This window comes from Nannospalax galili, unplaced genomic scaffold (genome assembly GCF_000622305.1).
Source record: "Nannospalax galili isolate Female #2095 unplaced genomic scaffold, S.galili_v1.0 scaffold761, whole genome shotgun sequence".
Lineage (NCBI taxonomy): Eukaryota > Metazoa > Chordata > Mammalia > Rodentia > Spalacidae > Nannospalax > Nannospalax galili.
Window position 1 is genome coordinate 1,856,359 of NW_008346389.1, and position 21,096 is coordinate 1,877,454.

At 40.0% G+C, this 21,096-nt stretch overlaps 1 pseudogene across 1 annotated transcript; it reads left to right on the plus strand.

Moving 5' to 3' along the window:
• Positions 1 to 19,296: 19,296 nt before the first annotated feature.
• On the plus strand, positions 19,297 to 20,666 carry LOC103741839 (annotated as a pseudogene). The gene has a single exon (XR_001872679.2). The product of XR_001872679.2 is annotated as an alpha-enolase pseudogene (transcript).
• The last annotated feature ends 430 nt before the right edge of the window (positions 20,667 to 21,096 follow it).

A 21,096-nucleotide genomic window follows, 5' to 3' on the forward strand; every position in this document is an offset into this window, starting at 1 on the left:
GTATTATGACACACCTCACTTAGAGGAAGAGCTGTTATCACCTCATAGGAAATGTAAAAACGGCTTGCCAAAACGTTACTTTAGTGGGAAAGCAGATCAAATTAAAGCTACCATCCAGTCATCACAGCACATCATGTGTAATGGCACTGTCTGCATTGCTTTGAAGCCTCCAAGCAGTTGTTTAAAGCGGTGTGCATGTTGCAACAACGTTTTGAATACAGAGCGTATGGACTGTCCTCCTTTGTGCTCTAGTTTTCAGTCTTTAGCATCAGAAAGGAAACCAGGGCACCCTGCACCACACTGCACTTGGGTAGAAAGGATGGGACAGAAGGCTGGAAAGCAAACCAAATGGAGATGAGGGCATGCCAAAACTGCCCACATAAGCATCAAGGATACCCTCTGTGTTCTCTCTTTGTTTCTTCCTTTCCCCTTCTCTCCCCTCCTTTCCCCTTCTCTCCTCCTCTCTGCATCTCTTCTTCCTCTCCCTCTCTTCCTCACAGGGTTTTCCTACGTAGCCCAGGCTGATTATTCTGATGATTCTCCTGCCTCACCTCCCACCCCGAGTGGTGACACTCAGCTCACACCATCACACTCAGCTTGCTGACACTCTTTGCCCCTAGCATTCTTTCTAGGAGAATTATACTGAACCATTGGCAGTTCTTTCTTGCTGGGGTGTAAGTATAATCTTAATAACATAATTCTTGGCATGTTTTTCAAGGTTAATAAACAAATGCCTACAAGAACAAGAAAATAAATGGGCAAAGATGCCTGGGTAAAGACCCAGCACTTTTTTCTTGTTGTTTCATATTTAAGCATATAATGCAATGACAAACAAACAAACAAGCTAGTTTCTAGCTTTTGCTGAAAGCTTCCATCTCCAGCTGTTTTCCATTTTCTCATAACCAGCAAACAAAGACACATGGACCTGTGTCCATACATTAGGGGAGTACAGTGAGTAAGAAGAGAGAATGGCAGCTTGCATCAGGGAAGATTAAGGACTCAGCTGGGAGCGGCCAGGACCTGGCCTGCTAGGGGCTGGGTCCCTACAGAATGTAGGGCCTACCAAGTCCGAACTGACTTTTGCACATTGGAGGCCACATACTTCTTAGCATCAGAAATCTTCTAAATGTCATATATTGTCAAAAACCAATTCTTTTAAGCAGTGTGCTTTCCAAATGAAACATGTATGTAGGTCAAAAGGGACCCTCAGAGTTTCAGTTTCACCAACGGTTTGAGAGATCTCTCTCCTGCTGCCTCGCTTAGATTCATTCTGTGTAAGAGGAGGTTGGACAGTCCTTAGAAGAGGTGATTGGAATGAGAAATGTCCCCCAAAGGCTCAACTACTCGAACGCTTTGCGCTTTGCGTATGGTCCCCGTTGGTGGTGCTGTTTGGGGAAGGTTACAGACGCTTTAGGAGGTGTTGCCATGCGGAAGGAAACAAGTCACTGGGTGTGGTCTTTGAGAGTTCGTAGCCTAGTGGTATTCCCAAACTGATCTCTCTGCTTCCTGTGCTTACTTGAAGATGTGCACTCTCAACTTTCTGCTCAACCTACCTCCCACCACGCCTCCCCAGCACAAAGAACTTTTATTCCTCTGGAACCATAAGCCCAAATAAACTCTTCCTTCTCTAAGCTGCCTTGGTCATGGTGTTTTATCACAGCAACAGAAAAGTAATTAAAGCAGAAGTGGAGGCTCTGGAGATTTTGGATTTAGATTCAGATCTGAGAGGGAAGTTGGGGCTGCTGATTCTGTGATTAGTACACGGAGCAATGCTGCATTAGTTCAAGTTTTTAGAGGTTCCATCATTTAGACATTAATTTTAAGGAGGCTCCATTCAGCCCTACTTCTTCTCTACTAATAAAAAAAATAATTTTTGTGAACCTACTACAGATCAGGAATTAAGTCACAGTTCTTTTCTGTAAAAATACTTGCAATGTGTTAGGGGACAGTATATGGAAGACAGTCTGGGGGTGGGGCCTGTGGGAGGATGCTAAAGGCTGCTGGGTGCTGCCGTTTAGGCTATGTCCCAGAGGCTCCTGTTGGTAAAGAACATCTTGAAGCATCTGACCGAGACCAGGGTAGCATCATAGAAAGCCTGTTAAGAAGTTGCTCCTTGACTGCATCTTAAAAGTGTCAAAAGAATTTAGCCAGAGTTTATTGGGAGAGAGTAGAAGGGAGAGTCAACAGATCTTGTTCCTGACAGAAGAATGTGTAAACAAGCAGAGATTCAAGGCCCTTAATAGTCATCACTGTCATGCTTAAAGAACATTTATGTCCAGACAGTGGGTCACAGTCTTTAAACATGAAGACTTAGACAGAAACAATGAAAGCCCTCTAGCCACCCAGATCTACTGAAGGTGATGTGCACAAGGAACTTCCCAACAGAATACCTGAACAGATTCTTCCTGCTGAAAAGGTCTGGATCAGAGTGGAGTGTAAAAATCAGTAGCATTAAAAGTGATGCAAAGAAAAGTGTAGTCAGCGCACGTGGGAAGCAGCGCCCGAAGGCAGACATTGAGTAACTAGAGAGTAAAGGGCCACAAGTGGAAACACATCAGGATGAACTAGAAAAGCCACAGTAAGCAGAGGAATAGCAAGGAGGGTTTCTCCTGCAAGCAACAAGCTTCCTTCCTTGCATACCCCGGGCTAGCCCATTTGTACGTCCATGTTGCCTTTGTTGCCTCTCTTACTTCCTGTTCTCTGCACCTTGTGTCTAGCTCTACAGTTTCCATACTGCCTTGACATTCTACTCTGTGCCATGGAGACATGCTTAGAAAATGGAAAATGATTGTGTTATCAATGGCTTTATGGTACATGAGTTATAACAGCACCAGGTGCAACTGTCACCATGTAAACAAGATTTATGAGCACCATCAGTGTGGAGGGTTCTTCGCATATCCCAGAATCCACTTACCTTGAGCTGCACTGGTGAGCAAGGAAGGTTTTCATGAATATTTGTAGCCTAATTGGAAAATGACTTTGCATCTTGCTCTGCAATCTATAAATATCCATTTGGCACCTTGCTTTTCCTCTGTTCCCTTCAGCCAGCTTCCTACTGGGCTTCTCATGCTCTGTTCTTTTTCACTTATCCTCCTCTTCCACATCTCCAGACTTTCACCTGCAGGCTGTCCAAATCTCACACACTTAATCCCTCAGTACAGAAATGACTCCCAATCCCAAATACTCATTTCTATGAGGAGAGTATTGTAATTGTGCTGCCCTGAGAGGACAATCAGGACAACAGAAACAAAGAATGCAAGTGATAGACTGTAAGCACTCACAGAAGGATGATAGAATTACTTCATAAGATTTACACTGAGCAGTAATGAAAGAAATGTTTCACGTTGTAAGATCACTGGTCCTTAAAATGTAATTGCAAGTGCTGGCCTTGTATTTGGCAGAACAAAGCTCTGTAGATGTGCCCTGGAGATGCAGGTGCTCCTGGTGGGGAGTTTCGTCATGGAGAAGAGAAGGTCCCTACCTGCCAGCAAAGAAGCCTCAGCAGTTGGCGTATAGGGACTGTCCTATTTCTTTTCCACATTCATCCAATATAAGAATGATATTGAAATGACCATAGGATTGCTCAAGTCAACTCTTAATTTGTTTTTAAATGTATCACTTAGGAAAACCAATTTATTTCCCAAATTAACTACTTATTTGTAAGCTTTTACTTATAAAAAGACAAAGAATTTTGGTTAGCAAATAATTGGCATGGTCTGGGCATTGCTTTGTCTTATAAATTGCTAAAAATAAAGTCATCCCATATTCACTGTACTCTGAGATAAACCAAATCATAGTGATAATTATTTATACCACAGTGAACTTCTGAGAAGGAAAATACTTCAAAATCTGAACTGATAGCAGCCACCACACTGGGTGATTTTAGCCCCATGCCAAAGGGGTTTGTATCTACTAGCACTTAAATTTTTCTCTCAAAAATTAAAATAAAATTGGAAAGAAAAAATTCTTCTGGGAAGGTATTTCAGAGGGAAAAAAATCTGGAGAAATGTAACTGATAAAATTTTAGACAATCTAAAATGGAATAAATCACAGGAAAATTCATTTAAAATGCCCAGAAGGCCTTTGAAAATGGAGATGTAATTTTTGAGAGAGATCTGTGGAAAGACATATTTGGGGTCTCATGAACATATATTTAATGGTGAAGTTGAGGAATGCTAAGCAAAGAACCAAGAGTGGAAATCATCAAGGACATACTTAAAACATTCATGTACAGAGTATAATGTAAGAAACAGCCAGCAAGTAAGGGTAGGAACATCGGAATTGTGGACTCTGGATCTTGAAGTCAAAGTCTAAAGACAAAAGGAGATGCTGCTGTGAAGATTCAGCCATCGTCTGGATCCACAAAAGCCTGTAGTTCAGCAGAAGTTACAGAGCTAAGTACAACAGCACCAAGAGAGGAAAGAGGTCAACCTAAAGTGGTTTGTTGTTTTATTTCCAGAGAGTGAGAATTTATCCTGCTTAAAACTAAAAAGGGGAGGGTTGTGAGGGGGCACCACAAGCCTGTTGAAAAGGAGAAAGAAACTAAGGGTCAGCTTTTTAAGCCTCAGGCTCACAACCAAAATACAAGGAACTAAGGGTCTACACACAGAAATAAAGAAAGGGGTGGTGGCAGAATTCCATGAAAGCAGGAGGACTGGGAAGAAGGAAAAGATCAGCAGAGCTGGAGATGCTGCGTAACAAAAGATGCAGAGCACTGAGCACTTTCCTGCAGTACGTATGGGAGTGTGAGAAGGCAGGACTGAGTGAGAAGGAAAAGTTGGTCCCAGGGACCACTGCGGAGTGAGCTCAGGACTGCACAAAGAAAAGTCAATGATGTTTCTTCGATGATCAGATTACATGTGTGTGACTCTGTACTAGCCTCGGCTTGTCTAATTCTACACTTTCCTCCCACCAAGCTAGGCAGGAGAAGAGCCAAAGAGGGGGAAAAAAAAAAAAAAAAAAACCTGAGCCAACATAGTCCAAGAGTTTCAGTGCATATGGGATACTCCACAGCTGGCCAACAGACAGGAGAATTATGAGTGTGAAAAATGAAGTCTGATAGCATGGCGACAGGAGGCAGAGGCAGGGCAGCAGGCTGGGAGGCAGCTATGCAAACAGGTGGAAATGGTGGTAGTCTCAGTGTGGCAGGCAGCAAGGACAGCGTGAGAACAAAAGAGAGGCATGAGGCCTGGGGAGACCCCCCAAAGGAAAGTAATGACTGTTGACCAAGCCTGGCTTGTTGGCTTCTGGTGAATGGCTTTGTTAAAGACAACGGAGAAGGGAGACTGGCTTTCAATGTGGACCTTTAAATCACTTCATGGTATGGTATTCACATAGATGTGGCATTGAAAAACAGAAGCCAAGAGAACCATTGGAAGGTACGCAGTGTAACTGGTGATTTTAAGTGAAAAGCAGTTCATGAATACAATGAACACAGACACTTTTACACCGACGAGATCTCACAGCATTCATATATCGGGTCAACCTAGTTTCTTACACATTTAAATACTCAAGGAAGACCCAATTAATATTCTAAATATTAATAAAATATTCCCAATCTGGTCCCAAACTTTGTTCACTTTTGTTTCAGATTTTTAGCTCTTATTTCCTTAGCTTTGGATTTACTGCCCTAAGACTAAGATCTTAGTCCTGTGGTAAGGCCACTTAATGACACAGGCTTTTATGAGTTTTAGTTGCTGCATATCTTACCTCCCTTCAGCTATAAGGAGATTATTTTGTATTAAAATAGGAAATATTGTTGAAGGCAAAAAATAGAAAGGAAAATAATAAAGTAAAAGGAAGAAAAGGAAACTTTCAGTGAACCTTCTTTTGCTAAGAGACAATGTGTTCTGTTAGACTGAGATATAAACTTTTTCTTTTTAGTGCTTGAGATATAATCTTAAACTCAGAATACATATAGTCATTATTTAGCTTGGTAGGTCTTGGATTTATTTCCTTCTAGATAAGGTTTTTATCACACAATTGCACTGGCAGAAAGGGTATAATGAACCTACAAACATTCTCAATGGCAAGAATAACAGTGTGTAAAGAATGATTTACAATATAAACTCATGTTTATGACAAGAACACATTTTAAGGGACATTCTTATGCAAATATCTGCTTTACAAGTTAAATTGAATGGAAGGAAGCATGCTACAGAAAGTGGGTACATGAATCCACTCTTTTAGCTTAGGAAACATAAATGTAATAAAACACTTCTCATGGTAGTTTAAAAGCTTCTGAACAGAGTAGATCATAGACCCAAGAATTTTTAAATGAAAGGAAAAGCAAAATATAGTTTCTCTCACTTCTATGAGACACTTCAATTTTCTTGTTTGAATTAATCATCATTTATTACTGCCTCATAATACTCATGTCAAATAAGATTTTAGGGTTGTCCGTAACAAAGATCTAAGAGTCAGAAAATCTGAGATGGACATACAACATTTGCAAAACACTGACATGAAGACTTGATGCATTTTCTACTGGGGAAAAATCCAGGGGTATATTTCCTTTAGTAGATGATCTTTACGGCACTGACAATTAGAAGATTTCAGTTTAAAACATAATCACTGAAGGTGATGGACACTCAGAAGATGAGTAAGTACTTGAAGAGACAATAATAATTTTCTAAGATTTGTTTCACTTCTAAGATAATTTCTCAAGTAAAGAGCAGGTACAGGTATTCTATGGTCATTCCATCCCATAGTGGTGAACGCCTTCCTGCTCCAACCTGCTCCTGGAGCAGATCCCTCCTCACCCGTGGGCAAGGATGCCCCACTTACACTAGCTGAGTTCATTCTGTGAAATTCTGGTAATTAACCTATTTTATTCCCACTTTGGCACTCTAGCCACCATAGAACAGAGACTCTCTCAAATTAGCTTTCATTTTAAAACATTTTTTAACCTTTTAGAGGAAAGTTTAAATTTTTCTTAAATCAGATTTCATGCATTAGAGTAAACTCAATTTGAAAAAAGTTTTCAGAGGATAACTGAACACTGATTTTCCTCAGTTCTTATATTCCAGACATCTCACGAGCTTTTGAGGAATTGAATTGACATCCCTTTGAGAAGAAAAGGGATGCAAAAGGATGCAAAACTTGGATGTACTGGACTTAGCAAACAAACACAGGACAGGGAACTCCTACATGAGAGACTGGCCAAAGGTTAGCTCGGATCTGACAGATCTCGAATTCACTGCTTGTTAAATGAGCCGGAGGAAACCCAGGAACCTTACCACCCAAAGTCCGGAAAAAGAGCCAGTCATCAGGCACATCCATTTATACTATAGAGCTTTGTTCTCATCACCTTAGGAAGAGAGAAGCCCCACCCACCCTCCTGCTCGTGTCTGTAGCTTTGCATTGTTGTGAGTCAAATCCAATCATGTTATCTAACATTAAACAACTTCTGGCGAACTAGGATAGCTTACATAGTTCTGAAAAAACTTATTTTTAAAAATTAAAACGTACAGAGTAGAGCTGAAACTATGGAACAAAACGGTTCAGAGCAAGGTCATCAGGCATCCAGGAACTCAGCCTTCCATGGGCTTTGTCTAAAAAGGTGGGATGCTGACTCCCAGGGGCCTGAATGGCAGGGTCCTAGAAGTAATTTATTTGTTGTATCAAACTCAGCTGCCAGAGCTGTTTTGAGGGAATTTTTCCATAAATGGTTTGTGAAATAAAATTCTAAAATCATAATGAGACTTCTCTAATCAAACCTGTCTCTTAAATTCAGAAATAATTTTAGCAGTTCTTTTGACAACAGCAGCACCGACCACCAAGTGACCTTAATGTGCCCAGGACTCTCTGCTCATCGTTGTGGGAAATGGCTTCACTGAGCTGCCATTTTGGAAATGGTGCCCCTCTCAAAATATAATAGGTTTTACATTACACAGTGAAAGGAGAGAATTCATCCTTTTTCTTTCTTAGAAACAGACATCCTTGCTGATGTGTTCAAATTCAGTTAATCTGAAAAGGAATTTAACCCACACATAATTTCTTAAGGCAAGGGTCATGGCTTGACCTGTTTTAAGAAAGATGACTATACTTTCTAAGGTTCTAGACTTGAAAGAAATGTTAGTTGTAATTCTTTAGTACTTTTGGGGAGCCCATTACAGGACACTCCATGGTCATATTAACTTCTGAAAAATGTCTCATTGGCTATCAGACAGGAGGCACAGTAGGTGTAGTGCCCACTGACTCTGACTCTATAGCAAGTAGCTATGAAGAAGTCTGTAGCAGCCTAGGGCATACTATCTGTGCTGCCAGAGAAATTCTTAATATTTTTTTAAAAAACTATCATAAGGGATTTCTGTCTTGTAAAATGAATAGCTGAGATTTTCTGACACTAGGTAACACATCTGATTCAAAGAACAGGCCATTACAGTAAATAAAAGGCTAATAGCTTTTCCAAAGAGGATCCCTGAGTCCCTTCAACTTCTTGCACATTAGATCTTACAGTCTCAGAGTAGAATAAGAATACTGTTCAAAGGTTAGGTTAGTGTTGTGAGAATTAATTTGCTGGAACAAACAGTTCATAAAAGCCCTTGAGTGTTTGTTTTCTTCATGATAATTTACTCAGGGGCTGACAAACCTGCCCTTATTTGGGGATCCAAGTACTTAAGAAGTTGAATTCATTTCCATCAAAGTTAATGCAAATATGCTTTTTATAGTCCTGTCTTAAAAAGTGAGGAAAATCTGTGTTCTTCCTGAGAGCAAAGATCTTACCCCAGTCACTCAGCGTTCAGCGGCCATAGGTTCTCTTCTAATTGCATGGAACTGCCTTTCTATTACCACAGCCCCTTGCAACTTTAAGCCCTCTACTGAAAAGCATTTCCTTAACTCCAAATTTTGTTTCCAAAATATTGGTTTTTACAAACAATAATAAAGTAGGAAACTGTTATTTTCTTTTGATTAGGAGAGAGTTTAGTTCTTTAAACTACAAGATGATAAAAAGGATAATAACCCAAGCCCCTGGGTCAATTCAGTCCACTAAAGATAAGAAGCAAATAGGAAATACAAGGCAGAAATAAGAGTTGGCTATCAGGAGAATGCATGACATCTAGTAAATATCTTTTTTAAATGATTTATTTGTATTTTTAATTACATGTATGTGTGTGCATCTGGGTATGCGCACATGAATGCAGGTGCCCTCAGAGGTCAGAGGAGGATCCCTTGGTCTGGAATTAGAAGTGGTTGTGCACTACCTGAAGTGGTGCTGGGAACCAACTTGGGTTCTGTTCAAGAACAGTATGAGCTCTTCACTGTCAAGCCATCTCTCAAACCCCCTAGTAAACATCTTATAAAGACTATGTGAAAACTTTTGCAATCACTACCTTGTTTAATGCTCCCTTTAAGGGACAATTATCACAGCTCCATAATTCAGGTTTGTTTGGGGCTTATAAAAATGGTGTGTTTATCAATGACCTTCAGCACCAGAGAAATGAATTTTCATGTTTCCCATAGCTGCCATCTATACTCACTCACATGGAGCTGTTGGGACACAACTAGCCGAGAAGGACCCTTAGACAGAAAATTTGCTCAAAATGGTGGCCCAAGTTAACATTCACCTCAGTCAGAATAAGATTATCCTCTCAGTGTTCCCAGGACTACCAGCACAAAATTATCTGGTGTGTTTGTTAAAATACCAATTCTAGAACCGCTCCACCAATGAGGGATTAGAACCACCAGAAGGGTTTTGAGATCTGCATGACATGCTCTCCATGAATTACTAGGTGCTCTGAAGGGTGGACACCAGGACCTTCACAGGATTCCTGTCCTAAACTCCCTTGTGCATCAGACTTATATGTTTATAGAAGAACTCTATTTACTCAAACACATAAGCATATGAGTATACTTAGAGTGTGTTTAATAATTCACTATTTTATTTATTTATTTAGTACTTGGCACTAAGATGTTTTGTTTATTTATTTATTATGTATTTTATGTATTTTATTTATTCATTTTATTTCTTTAATATTTGGCACTAGGATTTTAGAGGTTTTGTTTGGGTTGAAGAATAGAAAATAGAACATTGGAGTGGTGTGTGTGTGTGTGTGTGTGTGTGTGTGTGTAGCAAATACTGCTAATCCTCCAATTATCCTTACAGATTCTCAGATCCCATCCCCTTGAACTACCTTCCTCAAACAACAGCCTCAGTTGGAAGTGTGATCCTCTAGGGTTCTAAGTCTATTAGAGGAACTTGGTTCCCCAAAATACCTAAGTAAATCTATGAGGCCAAGTGAAAAGATTTCATCTTATTTCACTTAATGTGGCAAGTAGGCATCATAGAAGAAAATGGTCTTAACTTCATGTGTATCTATTAAAAAATATAAAGGAGCCAATTTGTCCTAAAATACTATTTATGTAACAATTCTTATTTTATCAAAATTAGCATAAAAGCATAAAATGGCATAATGACTTAATTATGCTAACAAAAACATTCATTGGAAAAAGTTAAGGCATATGAATAAATAGTGATTTAACTTATCTCCTAAGTGGTATAAAACAAGAATTAAGTAATTTGGTAGTAGAGATAACATACCAGACAAGAAACATTCAAGGAATAGTAAAGGGGCTGGTACATACAAAAATGAATTTGATGAGGTTTCCCACCAGTCAACACCCAGTAGCACTTAAAGTTAAACAGTATGTTCAGAGCTGGTGTCCTAGTACATTATCATAGATAATGAAATTCATAAGCTCAAGGTCACGGTATTGGATGTGGTTCTGGTATTCACTGTCTCCACATGTAATGGGTTTGCAGTTCAGCTGGGAAAAAAGGAAAGTCCACTTTGAAATGACATTAATATGGTACTTTCCCCTAAAGACTCCCACCTCGCTTAGTGGTGAACACACAGCCACCACTTCCTCAGCTCCTGCTGGGCTCTCTAAGGACACTGAAAGCTGAGAAACAAGAAGAAAATCTCTCACTTGAATCAGCTCCTTCTCTTGGAAGCTCTCCTCTGTGGAGATGCTGAAGGTGTTTCTCCCTCCAGTCATCCAGCCCTTGGAAAATACCTTTGCTCTTCTTGGCTTTAATTTCCTGTCTTATTACAATTATTGGCTCATCCAGAAAAACATGACAACAGTGCTCAGCAAACACACTTTCATTGCATACTTTGGGTTATATACCAACTTATTCTTTTCCAAGCTTTGTTTATTAATTTCATCCTAATTCTGCAGTCTGTATTAAAAATGCTGGCTTTCGTTTGTTTGTTTGTTTATTTGCTTGTTTTTTGAGACAGGGTTTCCCTGTAGCCCCAGCTAGCCTGGAACTTGCTTTATAGAGGAGGCTGACCTTGATCTCACAGAGATTTTCATGCCTCTGTCTCCCAAATGCTGGGATTAAAAACATGCACCATCATGCCTGGCCCATTAAAGATAATTTAATTTGTCCATTTTTACATAAAAATACACAGAATTCAGAACATCATGAGCTTCTTCTATTGTCTTATTGCAGGTAATAGCACTACTCTCTGAACACAATAATAACATGAATGGTAAGGGTGACATAGTTTGTTTACTGCATGTAGCTCTTGAGTAAGCATGTCTATCACAGTTTAAACTATAGGGACACTGGAAATTAAAAAAAAAAAAAAGATTTCTTTTATGGGATCCAGACATCAGAATAGAGGCAAAAAAAGATAATTAGTCCCTTTTAACCTCACTCAGACAGTGACTCCTATAAACACTACAGAAAAGGCCTATCAATTCACTCAGGATGCTGCGAGACAAATAGTGACCAATGAGACTGCAGCTTTGCCACATCATCTTTCCTGCCTTCATCAGGAGCTGTCAAGTCCCACCATCTGCCAGGCTGAAAGTACAGACAGGCAGCCAGCTCTTGGCACAAATTTCCAGACACAGCTGCTGGGGTGCACATCCAGATGTCACCAATGTGAAGGTAGCAGAGAAGTGAAGAACACTCTCACAGTGGATCAAAGTGTAACAAACGGTATTCACCAAGGAGATGGGCGGGCCTCTGAAAGCAACACTGGGCCAGTGCTCATTCTTAATAAAGGTCTCAAATCTAGACTGCTGGCCAGAAGAGTTCATGTGTTTCTCTAAGAGAAAAAAGTATCGACATGCTGACTATATAAGCCATGCTATCACAGTTCTGACCTGGTTTTGTGTTTTCCCTTCTCACCTTCCACCAACCACATCCCAGGAACAGCTAGTCCTTGCTTACATTCAAAGTTGTTTACCACAGTGGCATCCTCTTGGAAGATTCCACATGTGCACAGAGCACATGGGTTTCCACCTGCAACTAGCCTTGGACAACACAGTGAACCAGGCAAGGTAATCAAAAGTCATGTCAGTCCTCACTTTTCCTTCTGTCCTGCTGTCCTCCTATTCCCTCTCTTCACATTGACTCCAGTCTCCCACTCATTAAGACCTGTTCTAAGGGGGCTGCAGAGATGGCTCAGTGGCTAAGAGCACTAGATTCTCTTGCAGAGGACCAGAGTTTGATTCCCAGCATCCATATGGCAGCTAATACCCATCCTCCATAGTCTGTAACTCCAGTTACAGGGGATCCAATTCCTTCTTCTGGTTTCCACTGGCATTGCACATACATGTTGTACTTACATACAGGCAAAACACATATAAAATAAAATTTTTAAAATTTTTAAAAATAAAAAAACATACTCTAAGGCAAGCCTGACAGTAGCTTTGCATGGTCATTCCAAGGGTCCATGTAATCCAAAATGAAATTGCATCTAGACTTCTTTATAGTTGGGGAAGAGATGTGTTAAGCCTTTAAAAGGCGTGTGTGGAGGGGCAAGAAAAAAAATTGTATGTACACACACACACAAACACACACACACACACAATTTGAGCAGCAGATGGAAGGATCAAGAATATATGGCTTAAGTTTAGTGAGTCTTTTGACTTTAGTGAGTCTTTTGAGCAAGCAGCTATTAAAGTACATTGATGGGTAAGCCAACTGCATGCTCAGAGAAAGCTAGTTGCTGTCAAAGACCAGACTCTTAACTGAGCTGAAGGAATACCTGAGGGAATCATGAACTCCAAAGTCATGAAAATCCAAAATGCATCTGATGCATGTAATAGAACAAGAGACATTAGGAAAGAATCAACTCAGGGCAGTCCTGTTAAGTAAGAATATAAAACTGCCATCCATTCCACCATTGAGGTTCCCCACCATTCAAAAGTATTAACCTGAAGAAAAGTATCAATCTGAAGTCAAAGTATCAACCTATAGAAATTCCATAAATGTCTAAGCAATATTTTCATTCAGATTAGCTAAAAAATGACACAAAACCAGAAGCAAGGGAACAATACCAAGGAAGCTTCTTTCAGAAGCTGGCAGACCCTTTGCTAGGATCCTACGGGCTGTTTAGTGGAGGTCAAGAAGAAGCTTAGCTTCTAATATAAGCCTGGTATCTCTTAGTCTAGCACTTGCTGCTCTTGAGAACCCTCTTTTAAGTGTGCTTCTACTGTTCTGTGCCAGGCTCTGGGTTGTGTGTTTTACATGTGATCCTGCTATATAAAACACAACTACTGGGCACTGGCCTACATAGTTAGCAAATCAGAAAATGAGTTCACAGAAACATGATAATGACCTTTTAGCTTGCTGGCCTCTCTGGATATCAAGAAATGGCAAAAAATGGGGTTATGTGTGTAAGAGCAGCATGGTCTCATTCACATGGGACTAGCTTCCCAAGGCTGCCTTACATAGCTATGAACTGAGTGGGCTAAGTACATGGTCCAGAGGCTAAAAGTCCAACATAGGTGTTTAAGCAGAGCCAGGCTCCCTGCGGGACCTGTGGGGATGCCTGCTGCCTCTTCCCAACTTTTGACAGTTTGCTGGCCATCTTTGATGACCCTTAATTTGCAGCTGTGTAACTGTCATCTCTGCCTCCAGCAGCACATGGCATTCTAGCTGTTCATCTCCACCTTCATAGGGCTGTCCTCATATATGCTATTAGATCAGGGAGCCCACTCGACTGTGGCGTGACTTCATCTTAGCCAAACACATTTGCAATGAGTATTTCTAAATAAGGTCACATTCCAAGGAACTAGGAGATTGTGCCTTAAGTGTATCTTGTTTTGGTAAGGCAGATATGTTCATGGCTTAAGCATAGCTCACAATTCAAGACATAACATGGGAAAAATTCTTTTAAATTATGTGTTTGTTTATTGTGTGTGTGTTATGTATGTGTGGGGGTGCTGTCTATGGGAAAGCCAGAAGAGGATGTCAGTGTCCTGCTCTATCGCTTTTCATCTTACTTTCTTGACACAGGGTCTCTCAATGAAGCTGGAGCCACACCCAGTGATTACATGGGTGGTGGAAAGTCAAATTCAGGACCACATACTTTGACCAGCAAGCATTCTTATCCACTAACCCATCTCCCCAGCCCTGAGTGAAATTATTCTTAATTACATGTTTTAGTTTCCATGTTATTTACTATAGTAAAAACATTTTCAAATTAAACGAACAAAATTTTAATTATTTGCACACTATAAAATTATAGAAATATAGGTAATTATATTAACATTTTTATTTTTAATTTCCTGCCTTCTCTTATAATGCATTCTTTTAATGTCAAGTCCTGTGCCTATCTTAATGTCCTGTCCCCAGTGGGTCCTTAGCTTATGCATCTGCCTCCAGGAAGGAAACTAATTAATATCCAAAGAGGAATTGCCTCTGATGAAGAAATACATAAATGAATCTTGGCCAAGATGTGAGCTGAGACTGAGATTAGAGATAACATTTTACAAAATTATTATTATCTTTCATTAGAAAATATTAGAAGTAGAATATATAGAACTTATTAGAAATTTATTAGGAGCTATTGCTGTATTTTGTTCCTTAAGAAAGAATAGGTGTTAATGTCTGCAATACCTTTACCTTTTTCCTGCATACATTGGTGTCCAACTGATGATTTTTACATGAAGATGAACTAGCAGAAGTCCATCTCATTATCTGTCTGTGCATCTATGAGCAGTTTTGAGAATGCCATGGAGTTTTAAAGAGTATCTCATAAGCATATTTCCCCTCTTAGTTAAAAACTCTTCTTAACACTTTATCCCATGGGCATGCATAACTCTGAACCAGGTCTAATTAACAGATAGTCTGATTTATAATTACTCACATGTTTGAATACCAACAATTAGGTCACTACATCTTTAATAAAGCTCTACTGAGCAGATTAAACAAGCCTTTGGGTATCTTCGCAACAGTAGTATTGGGCTTGGCAATCTATTTTTCATAGATAAGATGAAGTTAAACTTCAGCTCAATTTAGGTCCAATTAGCCTCTCATTGCTGAACCTATATTCAAGAGAAGGTCTGTTGCCAATATGATTTTTGCTTCTAGGTAATTTATGCATAGGTTAAAGGTTTCCCTTTCCTCTAGGAATTTCTTAGTCACAGTGCCAACAAATGTTGTCCCACCTCTTATTCTATGGTAGCCTTCTGGATGCTCCCCATTTGTAAGCCAAAGCTAGAGAATGGATAGAGAAAGAATGTAGTCTCATGGTCCTCTTTACTAGGTATATGCACCCTGTACCACCCTCTCCACCAAGAAGGCTCAGGGGAATCTGGAGAGGGAAGCCTGGCTGAGCTAAACAAGAAAGCATGAATGATTTCAAAGATAAAAGTACATCAAAATCAAATCATTATTTTTTAAACCCAAGGTTGATTTTTATAAATAAAAATTACAGTCTTTATAAAATAAAAATTCAAACAACATAGCAGAAATTGGTCCACATATAAGAGCTCTTTCTAGTCCTAAAGCTATCACTCCTAATGTTCTTATTGCTTCAGTCATTCTCCACAAATATTCAGTCATATTCCAGCATGTGCTTTTCACAACACAAAAGGAAATAATCACGTTCTTTTATGATACTCTTCTCTTGAATATATCTTCTCTTTTCAATATAAAATAGAGGATTGGTGGAAGAATGTGTATATCTCACAGGTATAAAATGTTAAGCATGACACACGTATGGCACATGTACATACTTGCACACAAACACTCGTATACATAAACTAAAAATAAATCTTTAAAAAGTTGAGTCGTGATTCCATTCCTCTGCAGCCTCAACACCTACAATCTACACCGCCCACCCTGTCCCCAGCTAGCCATGGACCCAGGCCTGTTCCAATTCCTCTGCCTCAGATCTCTGGACTAGCATTGTAGCCCAGACTAGATAAACTCCCTAGCATAGATTGCTAAGTCCCTCCTCAGGTGGCCCCCATCTCCATCTTCCCCTCTCTCCTGATCTGTCTGACAGACCCGCCAACCTAGGACTCTGAAAAAGCAACCGAGCTGCATAAACAATACAAAATTCAATCAAACGAATGTAGAATAGAAGTTCCTACCAGACACACAACCAACAAAGAATATCCATATGCCCAACTGGCAGCGTAAAAACTTAAATAATCTGAAAAATCAAGCAACTATGTCCCCAACAAAACCCACTAGTCCTACAGAAGTGTACTATAATGAGAACCACCCTGAGGAACCCCAGGAGGCAGAATTTAAAAGAACAATCATTAATACGATCAAAGAACTTAAAGAAAACACAGACAACTCAAAGAACTCAAAGAGAAAAGGCATAAACTTGTGATGCAAGTTCAAGAGAATGCAAATTATGAATATAATTTGTATTATATGAAATATCTTAATGAAATATCAAAAACAATTTAGGACCTGAAAAGTGAATTCACAAAAGAGATAAAAATATTGAATAAAACCCAAACCAAAATGAACACAGAATTGAAACATCAGTAAGTCAATTGGAAACAACAGGAGAAAGCCTCACAAGTAGAATTAATGAAATGGAAAACAGAGTATCAAGACTGGATGATAAAGGTGAAGATCTGGACTCCTTAAGCGAAGACTATGTAAAATTTTAAAAAACACAGGAATGGAATACTCAGGAAATGTGGGACAACATGAAAATCTACTCATCATAAGCATACAGGAAGGAGAAGAATCTCAGGCCAAATGCCATTGACCAGATCTTCAACAGGATTATAGGAAAAAAAGTCCCTAAATTGAGAAAAGAAAGACTTACCTATACAGATTCAAGAAGCACATAGAATATCAATTAGACATGACCAGAGCAGAAACTCTCCATGGCATATCACAGTAAAAACATTAAATGTACAGAATAAAGAGCGGGTGCTGAAAGCTGCTAGAGATAAAGAATGTTACACATAAAGGAAAACCCACCAGAATTACAGCTGACTTTTCACTGCAAACTATGAAAGTCAAAAGAGCCTGAACCAAAGTATTCCCAGTTCTAAATGAACATGGATGCCAAACTTAAATAATTTATCCAGCAAAACTAACTAGGTGAAGTAAAAAGGAAAATTTCCCATAACACGAATAGGTTGAACGAATTCATGTCCAATAAACCAGCCCTAAAGAGAATACTCAAAGCAATACAAAGGACAGAAGATAGGAATGAGTAAACCCAAGAGACTACAGAGAGAAAACAGAGAAAGGTATAATAACAGAAACACAAGGTAGAGCTACAAACACAAAGAAGTTAAAATGACAGTATCCAATACACATCTTTCAATAATAACACTAAACACCAATGACCTCAACTCCCTGTCAAAAGACACAGACTAGCAGAATGACTCAAGAAAGAAAACCCATTTTTTTGTTGTCTTCAGGAAACTCATCTCACTCATCACCTTCTAGGATAGACACAACTTTTGTGTCAAAGTATGGAAAAAATATTCCAAGCAAATGGCTCTAAGAGGCAAGCAAGCATTGTAATTCTAATATCTAACAAAAATAGATTTCAATTAAAACTAATCAGAAGAACTAAAGGGGTCACTTCATTCTAATTAAAGGGATAATCAATCAAGAAGATATTACAATCATGAACATATGTGTATCAAACTCTGGTGCAACCAGTTTCATAAAAACAGTACTCCTGGACTATTAGACACAGATTAACACCAACTCAGTAATAGTAGAGGACATCAATACCCCACTATCTTCAGTAGACAGGTCAACTGAACAAAGAATAAACAGGGATACATTTGAATTAAATGACATCTTACACTAAATGGACCTAACAGACATCTACAGAATATTCCACCCAAGCACCAAAGAATACACTTCCTATTCGGCAGCCCATGCAAGTTTTTCTAAAATTGAACACATTCTGGGACACAAAACAAACCTTAACAAATACAAAAAAATTTGAAATAACTCCATGCATTCTGTTAGATCACTGTGCAGTAAAGCTTATAATCAACAGCAAAAGAAGCTCTAGTAACTACATGACATCATAGAAATTAAACAACAACTACTGAATGATGAATGGGTCAAAGAAGAAATTAAAAAAAGAAATAAAAATATTCTTAAAACTAAATGAAAATGAGAATATAACATAACAAAACCTCTGGGACACTTTAAAAACAGTCCTAAGAGGGGCGTTTATTGCTCTTGGCACCTACATTAAAAAATCAGAAAGAGCGCATGTAAATGACTTTACGTTACAACTCAAGACTCTGGAAAGGCAAGAACAAATTAATCCCAAACCTAGTAGAGAAGAAGAAATAACAAAAATCTGACCAGAAATCAATGAAATAGAAAGAAAGAAAAAAATACCAAAAAAAAAGTCAATGAATATAAGAGTTGGTTCTTTGAAAAGTTAAACAAGATAGACTGACCCTTAGCCCAGTTGACCAAAAGAAAGAAAGAGAAAATACAAATTAACAAAATCAGAGACAAAAGGGGGAATATCACAACAGATACCAAAATATTTAGCACTGTAAAGGGAATACTTTAAAAATCTATACTCCAATGTGAAAATCTAAAAGGACTGAATTTCTAAAGTCATGAACACCACCACCATTATAATAGCTTAAACAAATACATAACAAACAAAGAAATTGAAACAGTGATACAAAACCTGACTGAAGAAAGCCCAGACCCATCTGGCATCACAGCAGAATTCTACCAAGCAGTCAAAGATCTACAACCAATACTGCTTAAAGCCTTCAAAAAGATAGAAATAGAGAGAGAACTCCCATACTCTTTGTATGAAACCAGTATCACTCTAATACCAAAACCAGGTAAAAGACACAATGAAAAAAAGGGAAAACTATAGGACCATATCCTTACTGAACATAGGTACAAAGATACTCAACAAAATACTCAAAAACCACATATAGACACACATCAAAAAATTATCCACCGGCAGCTTCGGAGTCCGGAGCGCCAGCCACTCTGCTCTGACTGCACGTCTGGGTGTCCACAGCACCGCTGTTCTTGCACAGCAACCCAGTGGCCATAAATTCACCATGTCTATTCTCAAGATCCATGCCAGAGAGATCTTTGACTCTTGAGAAAACCCCACTGGGGAGGTTGATCTCTACACCTCAAAAGGTCTCTTCCGAGCTGCCGTGCCCAGTGGTGCCTCAACTGGTATCTATGAGGCCCTGGAACTCCAGGACAATGATAAGACACGCTACATGGGAAAGGGTGTCTCAAAGGCTGTTGAGCACATCAATAAAACTATTGCACCTGCTCTGGTTAGCAAGAAACTGAGTGTCATAGAACAGGAGAAGATCGACAAACTGATGATTGAAATGGATGGGACTGAAAAATAAATCTAAGTTTGGCACATATGTCATCCTGGGAATATCCCTGGCTGTCTGCAAAGCTGGTGCTGTAGAGCAGGGCATGCCCCTGTACCGACACATCGCCGACCTGGCTGGTAACCCCAAAGTCATCCTGCCAGTCCCGGCTTTCAACATAATCAACGGTGGCTCCCACACTGGCAGCAAGCTGGCCATGCAGGAGTTCACGATCCTCCCCGTGGGTGCTTCCAGTTTCTGGGAAGCCATGCACATTGAAGCAGAGGTTTATCACAACCTGAAGAATGTCATCAAGGAGAAATATGGAAAAGATGCCACCAATGTGGGTGATGAAGGTGGGTTTGCTCCCAACATCCTGGAGAACAAAGAAGCCTTGGAGCTGCTGAAGAACGCAATTGGGAAGGCTGTTACACTGACAAGGTTGTCATCGGCATGGATGTAGGTGCCTCTGAGTTCTTCAGGGCCAGAAAATATGACTTGGACTTCAAATCTCCTGATGACCCCAACAGGTACATCTCTCCTGACCAGCTGGATGACCTGTATAAGTCCTTCATCCGAGACTATCCAGTGGTGTCCATTGAAGATCCCTTTGACCAGGATGACTGGGAAGCTTGGCAGAAGTTCACGGATAGTGCAGGCATCCAGGTTGTTGGGGATGATCTCACAGTGACCAACCCAAAACGAATTGCCAAGGCTGGGGCTGACAAGTCCTGTAACTGCCTCCTGCTCAAAATGAACCAGATTGGCTCTGTGACCGAGTCTCTGAAGGTGTGCAAGCTGGCACAGTCTAATGGTTGGAGTGTCATGGTGTCCCATCACTCTGGGGAGACTGAAGATACCTTCATTGCCGATCTGGTGGTGGGACTCTGTACTGGGCAGATTAAGACTGGTTCACCTTGCCGATCAGAGCATCTGGCCAAGTACAATCAGATCCTCAGAATCAAGGAGGAACTGGGCAGCAAGGCCAAGTTTGCCAGCAAGTCCTTCAGAAACCCCCTGGCCAAGTAAACGATGGTCAGCCATCCCTGGAGCCCTCAGTCACACTGGCTGCTTAGACCATGTCCCTGATATCGATGCTATGTGAGGCCGGCCAGGTGTTTGTCAGGTCTCTGTAGTTAGCTCCCTCTCCTGCCATTGCTTCCCAAAGGTCCAAAGTCACGCCTGACTACCTGGAGCCCTGTTGGAAACCCCAGCTCTGTAATCATGTGATTGGTCCAAATCATTGTCTCCTCACTTCCCACCTAGTGTCAGGAGCCCTCATACCCCCAGTGTAACCTCCAACGTGGCCACAGCCAAGATTCCTAGTGGTTATTGTGCAAAATAAAAGCCTCAGTGACTCAAGGAAAAAAAAAATCATCCACCATGATCAAGACAGCTTTATTCCAGAGAGGCAGGGATGGTTCAGTATATGTAAGTCAATAAATGTAATAAAACATACAAATGGACTTAAAGACAAAAACCTCCCGACTAAAAAAAGCCCAGGACCAGATGGATTTACAGCAG